This window comes from Rattus norvegicus, chromosome 4 (assembly GCF_036323735.1).
Source record: "Rattus norvegicus strain BN/NHsdMcwi chromosome 4, GRCr8, whole genome shotgun sequence".
NCBI classification, from domain to species: domain Eukaryota; kingdom Metazoa; phylum Chordata; class Mammalia; order Rodentia; family Muridae; genus Rattus; species Rattus norvegicus.
This window is the reverse complement of record NC_086022.1, coordinates 59,915,312-59,923,377: the sequence shown is the minus strand read 5'-3', so window position 1 is coordinate 59,923,377 and position 8,066 is coordinate 59,915,312. Positions and strand designations below refer to the sequence as shown.

Here is an 8,066-nt window from a genome sequence, read left to right as displayed (position 1 = left end):
GACTCTCCCTCTGCCAGTTTCACATCCCCAGCAGAGAAATCTGACTGGCTCATTGTCCTGGTTTGGTTTCTGTTGCTGTGATAAAACACGGAACAAAACCAACCTGGGGGTTGGGGAGGTGTACTTCATCTTAGAGGTTACAGTTCAAAACAGCTCAGGGCAGAAGCTTGAAGCAGAGAGCAAACATGGAGGGACACTGCTTACTGGTTTGCTCCCAGACTTACGTTTAACTTTTAACTTTCCTTCCTTCCTTCCTTCCTTCCTTCCTTCCTTCCTTCCTTCCTTTCTTTCTTTTTTTTTTATCTTTTCTTTTTTTCGAAGCTGGGGACCGAATCCAGGGCCTTGTGCTTGCTAGGCAAGAGCTCTACCACTGAGCTAAATCCCCAACCCTGTCTGTCTGTCTGTCTTTCTTTCTTTTTTTTTAGGACAGGGTTTCTTTGTGTAGCTTTGGCTGTCCTAGAATTCACTCTGTAGATCAGGCTAGACTGGAACTCACAGAGATCTGCCTGCTTCTACCTCCCAAGTTCTCGGATTCAAGTATAGGCCACTGTCCGGCACAGCCCAGGCCCACAGTGGACTGGGCCCTCCTATATCAATCAGCAATCAAGAAAATGCCCACAAGCCAGAAGAAGTGCCCGCAGGCCAGTCTGATAGTGGCAACTCTTCAGTTGAGGCTCCCTCTTCCCAAGTGTGTCAAGCGGACAACCACGATTAGCCATCACATTCGGTTTATCTTGGCATGAAACAGATAGCGTGGCAGTCGTCTGTGGATGGCTGAATGAGTTCTCTGGCCCAGTCACTTGTGAGCAGAGGTAATAGGGTCTTGTCCTTCAGTGCAGGAAAACAAGTGTTTTCCTCACAAGAGACAGGGAAGGGGCTGACCTCTGATATATACAAAGTAGAAAGAAGAGAAAGGCAAACATATAAATTATAGCAGACTACACCAGACAATAAATCTAAGCCCGGAGGACTTAGGAATGTCCAAGGAAAGACAGACTTAAGGAGAACAGAAGCTTGCTGGGAACTGCGGGTGCGAGAGCCATCCAGGAGGAGAAACAGTAGGGGCAGATGGCAGCAATTGCAACGGGTCAAGGTCAGTTTAAACGGAGGAGTTCAAAGACCCTGGAGGCAGGGAACAGGGGAGGCGCAGAAGGGTGAAACTGAAAGATAAGGTGAGCTCAGATCGCAAATGACCATGGTGACTAAGGAGTGAGGGTTTATCCCAAGGCAGCGAGGAGCCAGACTGCACTTTAGCTGGGAGACTACATGGTCGGGTTTTCCGGAATCAGGTGGTTCAGTGTACATAGAACCTCTACATCCTGCCATGGTAGGGGTGTCACAGCTATAGTGCTGGGCTTTGTTATTTTTTTTATTTTATAGTATGTATATGAATGTATGTCTGTGCTCCATGTGCATAAAGTGTCCAAGGAGACCAGAAGAAGGCAGGCATCAGGTCCCTTGGCATTGGAGTTGCAGGTGATGATGAACCACCCTGTGAGTGCTAGGAACCGAACCTTGTCCTCTAAAGGAGCAGACGGTTCTCCCAACCGTTGAGCCCTCCCTCTCTCTCTCTAACCCTGTGCTGAGCTTTATTAGCTGTCAGGGGATGATCTTTCTGTTTGAGTGGGGACTTTTAGTTTCCACCCTAAGCTCACCATAAATATCTCTACATGTCTCTAGCTACAAATGGGACATACACAGGGGTGTTGATCTGAGATAGTCAGGTTTCGATTTGAGAGATGGTACCCCGGTTCTTGGAAGGTAGGAAGACGGGATCTGTTTGAACGTTAAATCAGAAGGGGCCCTGGAAGAAGAGGTGTCAGCTAGGCAGTTCCTATGCCCGATGAGATCTGAGTCAGAAGAGGACCAGGCTAATGAGAGTGAGGGGTAAGAGACTTTCTTCAGTGGAACCCCTGGTACTGGGGAGCTGATTCGGATGAAGGCGGGACAGAAAGCCTGTAACCCAAGTGAGTCAAGCACATGCAGGGACTCCACGACAAGGAATGGGCCTGGGAGGAGGATGTAGGCTGGAGGGTTTGTGTTGTTTGCATTGTCATGTGTGTGCACATATGTGTGCACGTGTGTTACGTATGCCTGCATTTGTGTGGGCACATGTGCCCATGCATGTGGACACCTGAGATGGTTGTCTGGTATCATCTTCCATACTCATCCAGCTTCATCACTGAGGTATTCTCAAACCCAGAGCTCACGCATCTAGCTACTCTTACTGGCCGGCTTGCTCTGGAGACCCTGTGTCTGCCTTCCAAGGCTGGAATTACACCTACTGGGCATCTGTGGGAGAGGATCCAAACGCTAGCCTCATGCTATTGATTCACCTCTCCAAGGCCTGGGCTGGGGATTTTAGTGTACTGGATTCGCCCTGCCTCTGGTAAGTGCCTCAACCATTCAGTCTGTTCCCCTAGGTGGTCAGAGCTGTTAGAATGCAATTGTTCTTTCCACTAAAGGCAGTCGTCCACCTCAGCACCTCCCAGGGGCTGACTGTACATCCAGTGTTTACTCTAGCTGGGTTGTAGTGTCTCACTATGTAACCTCAGGCTGGCTTGGAATTTACTGTGTAGTCCAAGCTGTCCTTGAACTCTCAATCTTTTGCTCTTGCTCCCAGAGTACCGGGATCACAGGTGTTTGCAACTAACTCTGTCTGCTTCTTTTTTTTTTTTTTTTCTTTTTTTGGAGCTGGGGACCGAACTCAGGGCCTTGCGCATGCTAGGCAAGCACTCTACCACTGAGCTAAATCCCCAGCCCCATGTCTGCTTCTTTTAACACCCACCTCCATTTTCAAGTTTCCCCCGTCCAATCTACTCACAATAATCATATCACTCCAAATTACCCGTGGGACTTTTACTTCTGTGGCCCTTTGCTTCACAAAGAGGCACATAGGTCTAAGAGAAAAAGGGAGGAGAAGAAGCAGGTATATAGAGAGGGCAGACATAGGCAGGACTGGGGCATTCCTGGGAACCCCTCTTCCTGGCTGGCCTTGAAACCTGTAATGGGCTGTCCTTCACCCTGTGATTATCTAGATTTTGGGGTGGAATATAGGAGCTCAAGCATGGTAAGTTTTACCCTGCCATCTCTCCGTCCTCAGGAATTCTTTCTCTCTCTTACCCATACCTGGGAGGGGGTCCCAGCGGCACTTAAGCCACGTTCTCCAGAAACTAGGGGAGACGGAAGTGGGCGTTTTTCTCACTGCTGCCCAGGCCTGCTACTGAGTCTCTGAGCCTGTTTTCCCACCCTGGTAGCTGCTCATGACAGAGACATCCCCTGGCACCCCATGACTTCTCTGAGTTTCTCCTCTACAAAACTTGATTCCAAGGAGGCTGTCATGCTGGGTTGAGCTAGGGAGGCTAGTGGGGTTGCAAGCGCTGATATAGATGTATCTTTGTTAGTTCTCTCAGAATGTAATGTTATCCCTGTATGTGTTTCTTTTCTTTTCTTTTTTTTTAATGAGACAGTTTTTCTGAGACAAAATTTGGCCGGAACTGGCTCTGTAGGCCATTCTGGTCTCCAACGCAGAGATTAGCCAAGTCTGCCTCTGGAGTGCTGGGCTTAAAGGTATGTTGTGCCACCATTGCCTGGCTGGCTGTGTTTCTGAAAGCGTTTAATTTGTGGTGGCCCATATATGTAATTTTTGCCTGTAATTGAGGCAGAAAGACCACCATGAGTTTGAGGCAAGCCTGGGTTACAGAGTAAGACCTTGTCTCACAAAACCTAAATAAATAAGACCACCTATTGACCTGATTTTGTTTTCCCCTTACTATGTTAAAGGCTCCTAGAGCACAGTGATTTGTCTACATTAGATGCAGTTTTAAAAATCTTACAGTTGGGTATGGTGGGCACAGCTGTTAACGTCAGCACTTGGGAGGTGGAGGCAAAAGAGTCAGGAGTTCAGCATCATCTTCAGCTACATAGCAAGTTCAAAGTCAGCCGAGGGTTCCATAACCAACCCTCTTTCAGAACAAGCAAGAACCTTCATTTTCCTCATTGGCTAATGACCCAGAGCAACACTAGTTTGATATGTATGTGTGTGCGCGTGTGTGCGCGCACGGGTGTGTTTTAAGTTAAGGAGGAATTCCTTAGCAGTTACCAGATAGACACCAAAGAATGCTACAATCCTAACACTCAGGAGGCTGAGGCAGGAGCATTGTTATGAATTCAGTGCCAATCTGGGCTATAAGCTAGTAACCAGGTCAGTCTGAGTTACATAGCAAAATCACATTCCCATCTCCCACCCTTCAAAAAGAATATGGCGGGCTGGAGAGATGGCTCAGTGGTTAAGAGCTCTTGTCCATGATACAGAGGACCCAGGTTGTTCCCAGCACCCAAATGGCAGCTTATAAACATCTATAACTCTAGCTCCAGGAGAGTCAACTCCCTTTCTGACCCTTCGAGCACAAGCATGCATGTGGCACAAATACATACATGGGGCAAACCAGCCATGCACATAAAATAAATTAATTTAAAAAATATGCTACATGATCATAAAGAAAAATTCCTGTTAGGTTTTCCATATGCTACCTGACTAGCAGTTAACCTATTGGGAACATTTGCTGATGAGCAAACCTTTACCCAGTTACTAATGTATGTAGATGGTTCTAGAATGCTCATGCTCATCTGATTACTCCCATGCTCTTATTATGCAGGGCTGAACAGCACAACTGGATGACCTTTGAGAAAGGGCTATTTTCAGATGGCCTGGATGGACAGCAAAGGAATCAAATCCCTTAAATAAAAATTTATTGACCTAAAAAGAAAGAAAGAATATGCTATATATTTAGGCAATGAATGACAGACATTTCCAAAAGTACAACCCATTAAAGAGCATACGTGAAGAGGCTCCCATGTTGGCACTCTGGGGGACAGCTCTACCTTTGAGTCACCCTAGCTCAGGCACAGCCGCACACGAGATGATTCCACTGGTCCAGTCTGTTTCCAGCTAGCTTCAGTCTTTCTGGCCACGTCCCCAGATATTGTGTTGCAGAAACAAGCCATTCCCACAAGGATCTGTGTGAACCTTTGACCCACAGAATCTATCCTCACAGTACAATGTTAGGAGGAAGGAAATTCCTGCAATAGGTGAATCTGGAGAAGGGGAAAGAGGCTAGAGATGTAAAGTTCAAGGCTGTTTGAATAGCCAGGGTTACCATCCCAGCACTGGGCAGCTGAAGGAGGAGGGACCACGGGTTAGAAAGAGACTGAGCTAAGCTGCCTGAAGGAAAGGAAGGAAGGAAGGGAGGGAGGAGGGGTGGGGCTGGGGCTAGAGAGCACAGTGAGGAAAAAAAAGTTCCGTGGCTTTGGCATTAAACAGCAATGGCGTCCATGATAGAGCTGAGAGGGATTTGGGGAGACAAAGGACAAATATTCCATCTGGATGGCAGAAATGACCCAATAGAGCAGTACTGAATGCTGCTCAGTGTTATATGCAGGATCTGTTCTGAAACCACCAAACAGCAAAGTCGCCGTATACACCATGAGGGATTAATGAACCTCTGGGCAGGCAGATGAGGGATGATGTTGATTCGGTTAGTTGCCGGCTGAAGAAGCCACACTAGGGTCCTGAGCTGTAAAACGAGGAGAAAGCTAGCTGGGCTCCAGCGTTCATGTTCTTTGCTCCTGTTTGTGGGTGCTGAGTGACCAGCCAGCTGCCTTAAGCTCCTGCTGCCCCCATGTCCCCACCTCAATGGAGAATAAATACCCTCGAACTGGGAGCCCAGATAAAGCCCTTCTCACGCAAATTTCTATTCTCAGAATGTTTTATCACAGCAACAGGAAAATTAACTAAGAGAGTAGGATTCGGCATTTTCCTTCTCCAGCCACAAAACAGCTGAAAAATGTTTCGAGTGGTTGCTGTAATCAACTTGCACAAAATGGGGCAGCTTAAGGTAACAGGACGGCTGCTTCCCAGCCTCTGTGGTCACCTCTCTACCACCTCTGCGGCTGTTGTCACAGTGTTCTTCCCAGCACCGGTGTCTCAATTTCCGGGTTTGGTTTTTTGGTTTGTTTTTTTTTTTTGTATATGTGTACACAGGCCAGATTGACATCAGATGTTCCTCAACTGTGCCCCACCTTCTTTTTTTTTTTTTGAGTGGGAGTTTCTCATCAACTCCAGGATCCTGCTGTATTCGCCCCACTAGCTCTGGGATTACAATCACGGTCCTGCTAGTTGTTTGTTCTTTCTATCTATCTATCTATCTATCTATCTATCTATCTATCTATCTATCTATCTTTATTATTATTATTATTATTATTTGTTGTTGTTGTTGTTGTTGTTGTTTTGGAGGGGATGACTAGGGACCAGAACTTGGGTCCTCATGTTTACACAGCAAGTACTTTTCTGACTGAACCATCCCCAGTGGTTTTCCTGCTCACAGTGTAGCCCTGGTTAGCCTGAAACTTGTAGACAGTGCACAGAGACCCGTATGTTTCTGTCCCCCATGTGTTAGGATTAAAGATGTGCACCACCACACTCAGCTCCGACGGCCCAGGAGACCAGTCACTGGATTCGAACTCATCTTGGTCTAGTATGGTGTAAACCTGAAGACATCTGCAAAGACTCTTCTTCCAAATAAGACTGCATTCACTTCGATGTCTCTATTATTTCAACACACACACACACACACACACACACACACACACACACACACGCATGCATATTTTTATAGATAAATGTCTATCTATAACATATAAGTTATAGATTATAAATATAAACATCTAGTCCTCATGTATATGTGGACATGCACTGTTTGTGTTCCTTGTGCCTATTAGAGTCAGAAGAAGGTGTTCAGTCCCCAGGAACTGGAGTTAGAGATGGTTGGAAGCCGCCATGTGAATTCTGGAAATCGAACCCAGGTCCTCTGCAAGAGCAACAAGTTCTCTAAACTGCCGAGTGATCTCTTTAGCTCCTCTTAATCAATATTATTCTGGGTATTGAACCCAGGGCTTCGTGTAGGCTGGCTAAGTATTCCACCCCCCACCTATATCCCCAGCCTTTTTCTTCCTTTTATTTTGAGACAAAGTCTCACTCTGCTCCTTGGGCAGAACTCACTCTGTATCTCCTAGTAGCATGCTTTAAAAATTTGATCCTCCTGTCTCAGACTCCTGAGAGGATGGGATTACAGGCCTGAGACAAGTCACCAGGTCCAGCTTAACACATCTTTCAGGGGTGCACAACTCGACCCACATTGGGGATAGGAGCCAGAGCTGAATTTTATTGATGAACCCCACAGTGAGGAGCTGCAAAGGAGTTTTCATTCTAGAGTAACGACAGCAGTTGTGGCAAGCCACCTCATCCCTACGCCATTCATACTCACCCCCACACCATTCACACGTGGCCTTATTTTAAGATACTTTGTTGTTGTTTCACTGTGTAGCCTTGGCTGTCCTGGAACTTGCTCTGTAGCCTAGCTTGGCCTCAAACTCAGAGATCCATCTGCCTGCCTCTGCCTCCTAAGTGCTGGTATCGAAGGCATATACCACGCTTGCCCGGCAGAATTGGAATTCTTTTTTTTTTTTTTTTTTTCTTTTTTTCGGAGCTGGGGACCGAACCCAGGGCCTTGCGCTTGCTAGGCAAGCGCTCTACCACTGAGCCAAATCTCCAACCCCCAGAATTGGAATTCTTAATCCTCTTGCCTCAGCCTCTCAGTGACAACATGTATCTTCTGTCCATGAAAGCGCTCATAGAACTCGACTATGTGAAAATGCTTTGTCTTTCCCACCGCCCAGCAAAAATACTCTTTAAAAGGTGATTAAGTTGAAATGGGTCGAGGGGTTGGGGATTTAGCTCAGTGGTAGAGTGCTTGCCTAGAGCGCAAGGCCCTGGGTTCGGTCCCCAGCTCCGAAAAAAAAAAAAAAAAAAAGAAGAACCTCAAGTCCACCTGCCTGCGTGGAGGACGGTCTGATAGTCATTCCAGGGGTAGTTCTGCTCCCATTCATCATTGCTCAGCCCTGGGCATCTGGAGGGGCCCCCAGACTCCCAGCAGGAGACCCTGGCTCTCTGATTCTGTTCTGTGGCCTCTGCAGCTGTTCTGTAGTGATCTCTACCCAGAGGCCCC

General features: G+C 47.1%; 1 pseudogene; it reads left to right on the top strand.

Annotated features, from left to right (window-relative positions):
- The first annotated feature begins 4,467 nt into the window (after positions 1-4,467).
- On the top strand, positions 4,468-4,564 carry LOC120102640 (small nucleolar RNA SNORA32; annotated as a pseudogene).
- Positions 4,565-8,066: the final 3,502 nt, after the last annotated feature.